At 40.5% G+C, this 14,319-nt stretch overlaps 1 protein-coding gene across 1 annotated transcript in view; it reads left to right on the forward strand.

Annotated features, from left to right (window-relative positions):
* Positions 1-14,319, forward strand: part of SLC35F1 (solute carrier family 35 member F1) — a 369,791-nt gene that overhangs the window by 302,834 nt on the left and 52,638 nt on the right. The gene's annotated exons all lie outside the window — the stretch shown is intronic.

Consider the following 14,319-nt stretch of genomic DNA (forward strand, 5'->3'; position numbering starts at 1 on the left):
CATTTTGCTTCTGCAATTGCACATGACACGCTTGGGAAAGTTTAAAAATAAACAAATATTTTATTAAATTTGGTGGGGAAAAGGTCAGGTGGAATTAGGGGTAGGTTATATGAAGTGAACTGATAGTAAATACTATGGTGTGTGTCTGTTTGTGTACGCACGCTCACACATACAAAGCTGCCTTATACAGAATCAGATCATTGGCCCATCAAAGTCAGTATTGTCTACTTAGACTGGCAGTGGCTCTCCAAGGTCTCAGGTGGAGGTCTATCACATCACCTATTACCTGATCCTTGAACTGGAGATGCTGGGGATTGAACCTGGGATCTTCTGCATACCAAGCAAATGCAGTTGGAATGCTCATGTGAAATTATACCAGCCTGGGATGGTTTTAATATGTTTGGCTTTAATGTGATGTGACAGGTGGAGTGTTCTGTATTCTTGATTTCTGTTAACAGCCACATAGGTTCACAACATCTCTCCACCTCCGTTTCTATATGGGTCCCTCAGACCCATAGGTAGGTAAGTATTGTGTAGATATTGTGTCATAAACACTCCATTTACTAAAACAACAAAGATTATTGTAGCAATTTAAGGTAATAGATTTATGGTGATAGGCACTTTTGTGGATTAGAGCCCTGTGCCTCAGATGCACAAAGTTTTTCTCATCAGGAAGATACATACATGTGTGGGTGAGTAGAAAGAACTTGTAAACAAAGAGGTGGGCAAAAGGCAGCAGCCACCTGCTATTGTTCATGCACTCTCCCTGGGCAATGAGAGTTTCCAGGTAGTTCTCAAAGACAGCCTCATGTAGAGCATATTGCAATAATTTAACCTGGATGTGATGATAGCATGCATCACTGTAGCCAGATCCTCTAGTTAGCAGTGATATGTGAAGGGAGTAAGTACATAAGTGATATGTGAAGGGAGTAAGTACATTACAATTAATATGTTTTTTAGCTGAGGGCAATGAACATTCTATAAATGAGAAAGTCTAGTTTACAATATTGTAATGACAAATAGTATAAGAACCATTTTAAGAGATAATCAGCTTTACAACATATATCCATTTCCACATGAAGTGTCTGCTCTGTGATGCAAAACCTAATATGTAAATAGACTAAGCTTGGGGTGCTTTCAAGAAAGAAACATCAGGCAGCTCTCTGCAAAAGCCTAAGCTTAATTATCAAATTAATCTTCAGTGGAATAGAATGCACTATTTTGTTTCTAATTTTGAATGCCTCTAAGCCTCCTTGAATATGAACTACAAGACAGTATTATGCTTCTTTGAATAAGCTGCTTTTCTGGTGTCAGAAATTGGGGTATTTACCTAGAGGAAGGATGCAGAACATTATTCTTTTGTCTAAGGGCTATTTTATATGTTATATTTCGAGACACATTTAAAAGCATGAATTCAACAAATGTGTATCTAATCCATAGCAGAGAGACACATATAGGAAGTGCCCTACTAGATCAGACCAGGAATCAGTCTATTCTAGTCCAGCATCCTGTTTCACACAGTGACCAACCAGTAAACAGGACATATAGGCTTTTGGTGTTGCACTGATATTTAAAGTTTTACTCTTCCTCTGGAGGTTACTGTGGTCACCATGGCTTTGCTGACCTTCATGAGACAGACCAGCCCTTTGTAGACGACACACTTTGTGGCAAACCAAATTTGCTTCCGGTTAATGTGCGCTGTGGCTTTAACTTCCACAGCCTGTAAACCTGCCTCCACTATTTTTCAGGTCTGGGTTACAATGGAAAACATTCTGTGCTTTGTGTATCTATTTAAATTTTAGTTTCTGCAGAAAATAGTAGAACTGTAGAAAATTTTGTGGTGTTTGGCTTTTAACACAATCTTTGTCTAAATGCTTCTCTGCATTTACAGAATTCCATCAGCCTGTTAAAGCTATTCACAAATAGTCTGGGTAATGTTCGTTTTAAATAGGTTTTTTTTAATGATCACTATCACCATATAATTTTATTAAAAAGATAGTAGATGTTATCTGATCCAGTTTTCCCCAGAAAACTTTTCAGAACTTTGTGAGCGCTGTGGTAAAAATGTTAAAAAATTACTGTATTGATTTTTGTCTTGTAAGTTTCACATAGTTATAGAAGAAGAGTACAGATTTATTCCCGGCCCTTCTCTCTGAATCAGAAACTCAGAGTGGCTTACAATCTCCTATATCTTCTCCCCCCACAACAGACACCCTGTGAGGTGAGTGGGGCTGAGAGGGCTCTCACAGCAGCTGCCCTTTCAAGGACAACTTCTGATAGCTATGGCTGACCCAAGGCCACTCCAGCAGCTGCAAGTGGAGGAATGGGGAATCAAACCCGGTTCTCCAGATAAGTGTCCGCACACTTAACCACTACACCAAACTGGCTCTCTCTTTATAGCAGAGAAAAGATTAACAAAAGTTGTGGTAGGATATGAGTGCTCATAAGTCACTGCTCACTTTGTATGGTTATAGTGTGTAGGCAATAGATATAACTATTCTCTCATATCGTCCCACATTCTATGGAAATTATACAAATGATATTCTGTGTAATTTCATAAATCATTGGGATAAATGTTTAAGAATGGTTTCAGGTTAAGGTAGAAGATGACCTAATGGTACAATTTAGATAATGGTAGGAAACATCTACCATAGCATACACAGTTTATTTTAAAATATATGCAACATATTGAAATTATAAAATTTAACAGTTTATTTTAATAATATAATTGAGTTGACTGAACAACAACAAAAAATTAAGCTTAGTTCTTCTTGAGGTTGTAAACTCGGGCTGGACTATACCATTTCAGATTGCAGGTGAAGGCCTATCTACCTAGAAAATGTTGGGAGGGGAAAATGAAAGGGCAATGAATTAGTTAAGGTTGAGAAACATGAAAAATATAGATCTGTAAAAGACTGAACACAATCTTCTGCCATTCCCTCTCCCCCCCAACCCCCACTTCTCTAAATCAGCCTTCTTTTGGTTAAGGGCTAGAACCCTGCTGCCTTTCAGAAAGTCTCTATACAATGTATACATTTGCAAATTTATCTTGTTACTGTGCCGCTTCATAGAGATAAACAAAGTTTAGGAACTTTTAAAGAGATGTGTGTTTATGCACTCTGAATTATCACTTCTCAATTGCACATAAGAAATTTTCCCCACCCCAAGGCATTAAAGAACACTGGGAGATTTTTTTTAGTGATCTGCCAGTTGTATTTCTTCATACATATGAAATATTTTCTGGGCTTTCAGCTTCCTGGCACTACATTAAGAAGGTGCCAGCATTCTACATCATGTACCCTGTATTTTGTGTTAAAGGTTTTCTCTTTAAAATGTCATGCATTATACATTGCCATTTCTAGTTCAGTTTTCTTTTCCATAGTACTGAATGCCATTATAGGTCACATTTTGCCATTGGTACTAGCGGTAAGTAGTGATTTATTGTCTGAGTTGATTTTTGAATGACAGCTTTTGCAGAGTGAGAATGCAGAACCTTCAGTTCCAAGCGATGGTTTGAAATAGCCTCGCAACATCTTTGGACAGTGTCAGTAGTTGATTACTTTACGTATTTATATGCTCAATGAAATTGCTTGCAAGAACAAAATATTACCATATGTTTGGCTTTTCTCCCAGTCTGTTCCACATTCCAATCTGTCAGTTCATTTTTGTCCTGATAAGCCTTTTAAAAATGAGGGATTAAAGCATTTTGCCTTTAAGTTCCAGCCAGGTCTGACATTGTATGTCTGACTTTCCTGTTCTACAAACATGATTATTTATAAATTTAAATATACATCTATACTTGTACAGGCATAGATGTTCTATCGCATTGTTACTTCACATGTAACCATCAGCAGGACAGCAGCTGCTTCTCTGTGATCCACATGGCAGTGCTCAGTGTGTAAATTCTGCATTCATGTGGCTCGGGGTCAATCATGCTTGTATTTCTTATGCATTCGGTCCATACAATCAGCACCATCCAGGTGGGTCTTCTGTAGTATGGACCCAGTAAAGGGGCTCCTTTTACAATAACCAGTGAATAGAAAAATGAGAAAAAACAAGTCAGTTCAAGAAAATAAGTAATGATAAGTATGGAGTTTGTCTCCCACCTTCCAAAAATTAACCACTCATATCTGGTTCACTTATCTGCAAAAACAAACAAGTTAGGATAGGATCTTATGAAGAGTTAGTTCTTATCTTTATTTCTATTCTATGACCATCAACCTGCTATTATATTGCTCATGTCATAGGAAACATTCAGTATGCAGATGCTAGGGCCAGGGAGGCCAAACTCAGGCTCGGAAGCAACATGCATCTCTTTCTCACATATCGTGTGGCTCCTGGAGGTCAAGGAGGAACTTAATGCAGGGTTACTCTCAAGAAAGCATGCTTAGCATCAAGCCCTCAGACAGCTTCTGCTAGTTGACTCATAAGCGACTATTTCTGCTGTGTGTGAAGTGGGGAGGAGGGGGAAATAGGCAAGCTTGCAAGCTCTTCTCCTCCACCACAGAAGTCACACAGAAACCTAGAGCAGGGAAAGAGAGCACAAGAGCCAAGGGAGCCACTGGAAGGAGGAAAGGAATTAAAGAGGGCTGTGCATGCCAGGGTTCCCCCTTAGTTCCATAGCTCTTGTAGGAGCTGTATTTACTAACCTTGGTGTCAAGGCAAAGAGAGATGTATAGTGATGCAAATGGTGGTCAGTGATTTATATGATATATGTGTTTCCTTCTCCCACTGGTGCCAAAAAAAAAGTCCTTAACCTTTCCCTATGCCAGTCTTATGGGGGCTGTTATTCCCAGCTTTTGCAATTTTTTTTAAAGTCTCCTGCTAGCATGGTTGTGTTGTAAAGTGCATATATACATATTTAATCTTTCTGTGCAAAGAAAGTATTCAGAGTTTTAATAAAGACTTGTGTGCAATATTTGTTCATGTCTTCCACCTCTCAAACATCTGACATTTATTCTATGTAGCTCTTGTGTTAAGCAACTTGGCCATCCCTGTGTAGGGTATTTATCTAGACCAGGGGTGGCCAACGGTAGCTAGCCAGATGTTTTTTTGCCTACAACTCCCATCAGCCCCAGTCAGCATGGCCAGTGGCTGGAGCTGATGGGAGTTGTAGGCAAAAAATATCTGGAGAGCTACCGTTGGCCACCCCTGATCTAGACATTACCGTATTTTAGGGTTACTAGAGAGGGCATGTCCTCTTTTTTGGTGGATATCCTTTTGGGGTTCTTTTTTCAAACACTGGTGAAAATGTCCTCTTTTCAGATCGGGTTAAGAATATTTCAGCTTAAACAGCAGGGATATTTAAAATAGGATTTGTCATAAGTGATCACTTGTTTGAAAGTCATTTGGGAAATATGTCCTCTTTTTTGTTTTTCAAAATATGGTGAGTAGTGACCCTACATTATTTTGATGTTGGCTTTTAGATCCTTGGTCCCATTCCCCACCCCCAACTCCTCTTTGGTAAAACATATTGGCAGATCAGTAATTATCTTTAAGTAGAGGAAATTTCCAATGAACTTGGCCACAAGAAGCCAAGCAAGCTATTTTGTCACTTAGAAGAAAAATAAATATTATTCATATCATGTTCCTTTCTTCTGTAGCTCTTTCGGTGTCATTGTAGGAATCCCTTTTTGTAGAATTCATATTCTGCACTTTAAGAGCATCATCCATGTTTGCTTAATAATAAAAAAACTGTAGCAAACAATTTCAAATATCCTTGGTTTACGATATTGTAATTTCAAGCTAGAGCGCAAGGTGTTTTTATTTAAAGCACTGTTTGTAGCAGAAGTTTGGCTTTAGATGGAAAATATGCCTTTCACAGATCAGTTATGTTAGACATGACCAGAGGGGAAATTGCCAATTAGAAGAGGTGAGGTGATGGGTAGCTAATAAATCCCTCCTAAATCTTAATTCCTCTTGCAACTGCAGCGACTGTACCTTAAGGCCAGTCACTGACAGGTGGCAGCTGTGAGCAGGAAGATCTTCACACAATTTGCTTGAGGGCAGCACTAATGAGGTGGCCAAATGTGGTGACAGAAGGTAGTAATTGGGAGGAGGGGGGGAATCAATGAAAGATCCCTTTCTTGTTAAATTCCAGTGGGAATTTGCTGACCAGCATTTTGCTTTGATATTGGCAAAGATCAGCAACTTTTTTCCATTGTACTATTGATCCCGGAGTTGCTCTTTTCCAAAGAATTTTATTCCACATCAATTCAAACGTACCATACATTTTGGAAAATGGATATGTTCTGGAAAAGGTGTTTATAAACTCACAAATCATTTACATTAGTTTTCTATTTGTATAAATGCCCGTGCATTTGTAAGCACTACAGTGTGATGATTCTGGGTCCCATAGTAAGTTTCCCTGCCACATGTCAATGGCAGCTTCTTATGAAGTCATGGAAACTCTCAAAATCATAGCGTTGCATCACATGATAAGTTTTGGAGGACATCACAGTGTAGAGTGGAGACACACCATAGGAATGAACAAGGTAAGGCAGTATCCAGCTTTCAGTTCCATCCTTCCCTGTCCTTGCATTCTTCTATTTCCTGGTTCCTGCCATTTGGATAGTGAAAGGCCCCAGCTTACCCTTGTTACCAGTTTCAGTAGGAGGAGAGGACAAGAGGTGGCCTCCCTGTGCCAGATGTTCCTGCTTTCACAGCTGGCTTTGAAGCTGGCTGCAAGAGCACCACTATGGCTGCCTCTTGCCTTCCCATCCTGCTCTGCCAGTTCGGGGGCCCTGAGTTGGGGGGCTTCAACAGAAAGTCAGGGGCAGGAGCCCCAGAGGCCTGATGGCTTGATAGCTACAGGCCTGATTGCCCAGCATGTGACATCCAGAATACTCTCTCTCTCTCTCTCTCTCTCTCATAGAGGAAGTTTGGTGGTGGTTCACTTTGATTTTCCAGAGTCTAAATTTAGGCGGGATAAGAGAGAGGCTGCTGGTATGTCTTATATTAATAGTTCTCTTGGATGCACATTTAAAGTGAGAAATCACTGCTGTCATTTTCATTAGATGCATTGCTGATATATGCTGAACTATTCAGATTTTGTTTTAAATAACAAAGTTGGAGACAAATAATCTGGGACAATTGATGAGCCCAGTCTTGTCCATGGACATAAATTTCACTGGGGGGGGGGGGCGGTGGAGGAAGCCAGTTTGCATAGAGTCTTTATACACACACACACACACACACACACACACACCTGAGAATTGAGGAAATGGACAGCTCAATATATGGTCTCTTTGCTTGACAGAAAATTAATAGTTGCAGAAGCTGTACTGGGGAACTGCTGAAAGAACTGACTATGAAGTGTAGATGAAGAAAGATGTATTTGAAAACAAATAAATGAGCTCCCATGAGGAACTCACTAAGGGAGGAGAGAGGGCAGAAATAGGAAGTTTATTCCTTACCTGGTGCTAAGCAGGCACCGGAGAGGCAGGAACCGCATCCTGGAATCTGTTTGGCTCAAGCGTCTACTTCCCCCAGAGCCTCCTTGCCCCACCCCTGTGATTGGTTTCGAGTCCAAAACTGAAAGTTTAGACAAGGCCATCACATGGGCTTGTCGTGGACTCGAATAAATAACACTTCAATTCCTCTTGCCCAAATCATGTGTTTCCCACCCTTAGCAACTGTAAGCTTCAATTTTATGTTGTAAATATTATTAATAAACATAATGAGAGCAAATACAAATAGTGATGTAAATCTAGTAATCACTTTCTCCTTCCTTTTCCCCAGCAGTTAACCCTCAATTCCAGGAAGCTTAATTCAGAAGGTTCTGATAGCATTTGTCTATTACTGGGCAAAAGATAGTGAGACTATTTTCCCTTTCCTCATTGCACGGTGTAAGAGCACAGTACAGAGAAGACAATACTTCTCCCTAAACTGGCTTGAACACTTGTACATAGGGTTGCCAGGCTGGAATGCCAAATCTCTGGGAGGAATTGGGTAGCAGGTAGGGTTGCCAGCTCCAGATTGGGAAATACCTGGAGATTTTGGGGGTGAAACCTGAGAAAAGTGGGGTATGGGGAGAGAGAGAGACTTCAGTGGAGTATAATGCCACAGAGTCCACCTCTCAAAGTGGCCATTTTCTTCAGGTGAACTGATCTCTGTCACCTGGGGATCAGCTGTAATCTCAGGAGAACTCCAGTCACCACCTGGTAGTTAGCAACCCTAGTAGTGGGGCCTGGAGTACAAGCTTTCTTGTGTCAGTTCCATATAAGTTTTGCAAAATGCTAGAATGCTCCTTATGTCACTTTCCGTTTTTATTGGAAGTGACTCTGATGCAATACTGGCATGAATTTGTCCCCACATTTCCTCCCACTGGTTCCTGAAGCACCACTGGGCAACAAGAGGAAAGTCTGGCATCTGTATTACAAAGCAAACTTACATGGCAGAGTGGGGGGAGAGGGTATGAACCCAAGCCTCTGACTTCCTAATTCAGCATTCTCACTGCTATACCGCACTGTCACTTAATCGAGGTAAAAAATGTAAAGTTACAGAAACTGTACTCTGGCTAGGCACGTTGCTATATGACAGCTTAGCTGCACCAAATAGCTGGTCTATTAATGATGCAAAACAGCCACCAGGCCTTTGATTAGCTTTATACACAGCATTTTGCGCAGACATAATCAATACAATAGAGGTCCCATTGCTTTAAATGAGCTGTTTTTTTAATGCCTAGCCAAAATGGCCATTCCACTATGTAGAACAATCATATCACTCTTATTTTAATGGTACTACATTTAGCTATTGTAGAGAATGGATATATTAGGTAGGACAGGCAGTGACATATGATAGAAAATGCTTAGTATAATTTGCCTGTTCTCTTTCTGTGTTACAGTTAATTGAAAAATGAAAAGAACCAACCAGCCTTTTATCCTGCCTGGCTAGGAGTGCATCCCACGTCCCATTGAAATTAATAGAACATTTTCCATTAATTTTAATGGTTATGGATTGCACCTTTAATCGGTTGGAATGAAGCTGCTGGTTCTGGTTTTTTGTACTGTAGCATGTTCACTTTTTGAGAGACAGAAAGATGAACAAAGCTAGGAGTATTGGTAATCCCCAAGATCATAAATATATATTTTTTAAATCACTTAATGTATGCAAATTGTATTGATGAAATAGCATTAGAATGTTTCATATGCCCTCCAGTTAAATTATGAATTTTAAAACAGCATAATTTAATAGGAAATTATATACATTCAGAAGACAAGGAATTTATAAATGCATGTACTACGTGCTTGGTTGATGGTGGCTGCTTTATTTAAGACTAACCAAAATAGTGAAGTTGTTAAGAGTGGATACACAGTTTTATCTTTCTTGGCAAGACTTTTTTATAATAGTACTCAGCAGTACTGAGCAGGGCTGTTTGGAGGGACTATGGGCTCAAAATTCCTGGATCTCAAGTCAGCTGGACCCAGAGTTATTCAGCATTTGGCCAGTGCATCTCAATTTATTTTACCTCTTATGCGATTCTGCAGTGCAGCCATTAGGGGTACAAGGATGGCAGAGTACAGTAAACCACAGTAACTCTATCTGCTTGCCATACCTTTTTTCAAAGTTTACTATAAGGAAGCAAGCTCTTGCCTAACCTGCTAAACCCATCAACCAAGCCAGCAGTGGGGCAAGGCAAGTGGCACAGCTCATGCTTACTTCTAAAGATGGACAGAAACCAATAAATGAATCATGGTTTAAGCACGAACCGGGCCAATTTGTGGTTCATTTTGAAATGGTTTGTTTGATCATGTCATTCCTGAACCAAAAAAATTAACTGCATTTTCTCCATAGTTCATTTGGCTCATTTTTGCACTTCATCCTCCAGATAGCCTGGTGCTGATTCAATCAATTCCTAGGCAATGATGGAGGTGGACTTATGGAGAGCTCCCACAAGGGACTCTTGGAGGGCTGGTGGAGGAGAGCCTGATGAAGACTTCCTGTGAGTTTGGCATCTCTAACTTGTGAGGGAGCTGTTCTACCACCTAAGAAACCAAACAAATCATGAACCAGTTTGGGAAATAACCAGTTCCCAAACAAGTTTGGGAAATAAAATGAACCACAAGCTAACACAAATCAGCAGTTTGGGCAAAAAAACAAACTACAAACCAACATGAACCACCATTTTCCCGGTTCATGCCCATCCCTGGTTGCTACAGTCATTGTCAGGCTGCAGCTTTCTAAGAAGATTGTTGTTTTCAGCAATCTGTTTCCCTTCTCTTTTCCTTCTGTCCAGCTCCATAGTTTTGTCTGATCATCCAGACCTGGGAAAGGGGTAGCTGTTAGTGTGCTGTAGAAAATAAAACACCCTTTTCTTTTAATTTCTCTTGTTTTCCACACATTTTTCTTCCTTAATTTTGTTCTATTCATTTCATTATTTGCCTTCATATCTCAGTCCCCCATCTAACACCCACCCCACAATTATTCATCACCTTTGGACTCAACTCCTTCTCATCCCTGGTTGGCAGTGTGGAATGTATGCAATAGTAGCATAGCAGCAAACTCTTGTTAATGTTATGAACAGAAGAGGGGAAATAGTATTTCTCCATGATCTATAAAAGTAATAAAAGGAGAGTCCTCCACTTTACATGTAGGGTTGCTAGGTCCCCTTGTCACTCTGATGAGGGAATCTGGGGAGCATTTTAGAGGTGGGCAGGAATATTGCACTGATGTCACCCAGAAATGATGTCATTGTGGTGGCAACACTGGGGGTGACACTCTGGTTTTGGGGTGAAACTTAATGGCCAATTTGTTCTCAATCCATAGAGTTTTGCCCAAAAACCAGAGGATCCCCTCACAACATCCCCCACATTATAATGTCACTTCTGGGTGATATCATTGCATTAGCGATGTAATGTGTTGATGTCCCTGTTTAGGAGGGGGGTTTATCCCATGGCCAGCTGGCCCATGGTGGGTAAAAGACCCCGTAAACCAGGGGATCCCCTGCTTGGACCTGTGTGTATATATATATGTGTGTGTATATATATATGTTTGTGTGTGTGTGTGTGTGTGGAACAGAACTCCCCCCCCCCCTTAATTAGATTTACTTACGTTTTGAGCACTGTTCAGGCAGTGGATTGTGGTTATTTTTGTATTGCCGAGATATCTAATATCCCTTTGTGAGTGCTGCTTTGCTACTATAGACATTATGCTTCAATTTATATGACAAATGACACCATCTTTTTAGAAAATAAGACAGCAAAATTGTTCCCAATGATCCCACTATTTCTAATCCAACACCACTATAATTAATTTCCCTCCGATTTTGTGCTAGGAAAAGGTACAAGGGTAAACTTAAATAGGTTTCTTACTGATTTACTTACTAAGGATTTACTGTGACATGACGTTCTTGAACTTCATCAGATATAAGAAAAGTGTCCTGTATTGGTACAGATACAGATGTGTACAAATAAAAATTACAAAATTAAACATCTGATTTGGATCAGGATCACATGGGGAGCAGGTGAAACTTTTGTCCAAGGGCCCATGGTGTGTCCCATAGTAGTACAATCTGATGTTTTAGGATAGGATAGATCTATAGTTCACTTTCTACATAGTTTCTATGAATATTCAATTGGCTTTGACTTCAGACAGATTTTTCTGCTAACTAGTTGCAGTTCTTGTAATTTAGAAATGAGGCATGCACAAACTAAATCTAGTCCTTAACAATTCATGTTGATTTTTTAAAAAGTCTACATGATGAACAAATTTAGATTCTATTTTTCACATAACATACAAGGAGTTATATGTTTTTTCAATAGTTTACATGAGATCAATGTCCTTTTCTCTCTTTGCACTTTAAATACAATCATAAAGTGTTCTCACAGCATTAATGCTCTTCTCTCTTAAGGCATTAGGTATGAAGCTGGGAATTCCTTTGACTTAAATATGCAAAGGTCTTCCTTCTTAACTAAAAGTGTAATTTCCCACATAATGGACTATTCCAGGAAAAAAAGAACTTTTTATTGTACTTTATATTCTTTAATAAAATGTGCTTTATAAACACCAGGTCTCATTCCGCTCCACTTTCATCAGTGGCTTCTGTTTATTTTCTCTCATATCCCAAGAATTGCACTGCAAGGGATGCTTAAGGCCATTTTTGCCTCAGAGACCTGGGAATGCCTTTTAGAACATTGTCTCTTACTCTAAATGCAGAAGCTGCTTTCAGTCCAGAGCACCTCTATTAATAATTCTCTCTTTATCTCCCATATCTTTCTGGGGGCTGCTTCAGACCTTCAGTTCTTTGATGTATCCTATTCTGTTTCAAAAGACTACAGCCATGCATATCATGGCAGTTTCTACTTACTTTTCATTCTGTCAGAAACTAGCATTGTTTCACACAGCCCTGGCAAGGAAGGAAAGGCTCTGCTCCATTATAAATCATTTCCCGTCCAATTTTCCCTGTCCATTATCCCAGTATTGCAAAAGGCAGAAGCTAAGACAACCATTGAGCAAAATTTGAACCAGGGACTTCCAAGCTCATAGCATTAACAATCCATCCACTTCTGAAGGAAGCTCAGTTGCTGTCCCTACAATTTTATTTCCCCCTTCCCCATGCTGCACTCTCTTAGCTTCATGTCTTGTTCTATGGCACAGCACTTTTAAAATAAACATCAAAGATGCGTTAACATAGCTTATACAGACACACTGAGTGTTCTTCATACTCATGGCATTGCTATTTATACACTTGGTCTTCACTATCTATAGTCTTCACTATCCTATAGTCTAGTGAAGTTAGGAAATTCAGTGACTGGAGCTTTGAACAGGCAAAATGGATCTTTTGATGACGCTGAAAAGGGTCCCAGATTTACAGGAAAATATGAAGTCTGTAAAAAAATACATTGGTGAAATTTTAAAAATGTAAAAATGATAAAAGGAGCACCTGTAACTTTATAAGCAAGGAATTCTCTCAGTGGCTGTTGCTAGGCAACAACATGATTCCAGGCTTGATTTCAGTGAGTAAAAGGCAGAGGGAGGAGGCAGAGCCCTTTCAAGAACTATTTTGGCCTTTGAGGAAGGACATCTTGGGGCCAGGCATGACATGGGCTGTGGCAGACTGGCATGTTAGTCCAGTTTGGGTGTATCCCTAATTACTCTGTCACTTTTTGTGATGGAGAGTTTTGATCAGACTGACTGCACTACATGCTTCTTCCGTGGTTGGCCATTCAGATTAGTGCTGTGTATCAACCACAGAGCATACGGTCTGGTCTTTTTTTTAAAGAAACAACTTTGACTTTCTCCAGGGAAAAAGTTGGGGAGGCCGACATTGTTGCCGGCATTGTGGTAATGTCAGTATATTGCTGGTGACCAGGGTTTTTTTTTGTAGCAGGAACTCCTTTGCATATTAGGCTACACTCCCCTGATGTAGCCAGTTCTCCAAGAGCTTGCAGTAGGCCCTGTAAGAAGAGCCCTGTAAACTCTTGGAGGATTGGCTACAACAGGGGTTTTTGGCCTAATATTAGGGTTGCCAAGTCTAATTTAAGAAATATCTGGGGACTTTGGGGGTGGAGCCAGGAGACATTGGGGTGGAGCCAAGATCAAGGCTATGACAAGCATAATTGAACTCCAAAGGGAGTTCTGGCCATCACATTTAAAGGGACGGCACACCTTTTCAATGACTTCCTTCCATAGGAAATAATGAAGGATAGAGGCACCTTCTTTTGGGGCTCATAGAATTGGACCCCCTGGTCCAATCGTTTTGAAACTTGGGGGATATTTTGGGGAGAGGCACTAGATGCTGTACTGAAAATTTGGTGCCTCTACCTCAAAAAACAGCCCCCCCCCCGAGCCCTAGATACCTGCAGATCAATTCTCCATGATTTTCAATGGGAATAAATCTCTATAGGGAATAATAGCATTCCCAGCAGACATTTCCCTCCCCTCCCCCCGCTTTCTGACGACCCTGAAGCGGGGGGGGGGTCTCCAAACCGGGGGATCCCCTGCCCCCACCTGGGGATTGGCAACCCTACCTAATATGGAAAGGAGTTCCTGTTGCAAAAAACCGCTGCTTGCAAGGATGCTGAGACACTCATGTAGGCCTTCTCTGCTGCCAGAATGTCTCCCATGCCCCCTGCTGGTAACCAGGAATACCCGGCAATCTTAGCTCACATTGAAGGCCAATTTTTAAAGCATTCTCAGCATCCAGCAAATTCAAACATGGCATTTAGGGTTATCACCTCTGGTTGGGAAATTCTTGGAAATTTGGAGCTGAATAGATTGCCAGCTTCCAGGTTGGGCCTGGTGATTTCCCAGAACTGCAACTAGTCTCCAAACTGGAGATATCTTTTTCCCCCTGAGGAAATAGCTGCTTCAGAGGGT

Source organism: Heteronotia binoei, chromosome 1 (genome assembly GCF_032191835.1).
Source record: "Heteronotia binoei isolate CCM8104 ecotype False Entrance Well chromosome 1, APGP_CSIRO_Hbin_v1, whole genome shotgun sequence".
Taxonomy (NCBI): domain Eukaryota; kingdom Metazoa; phylum Chordata; class Lepidosauria; order Squamata; family Gekkonidae; genus Heteronotia; species Heteronotia binoei.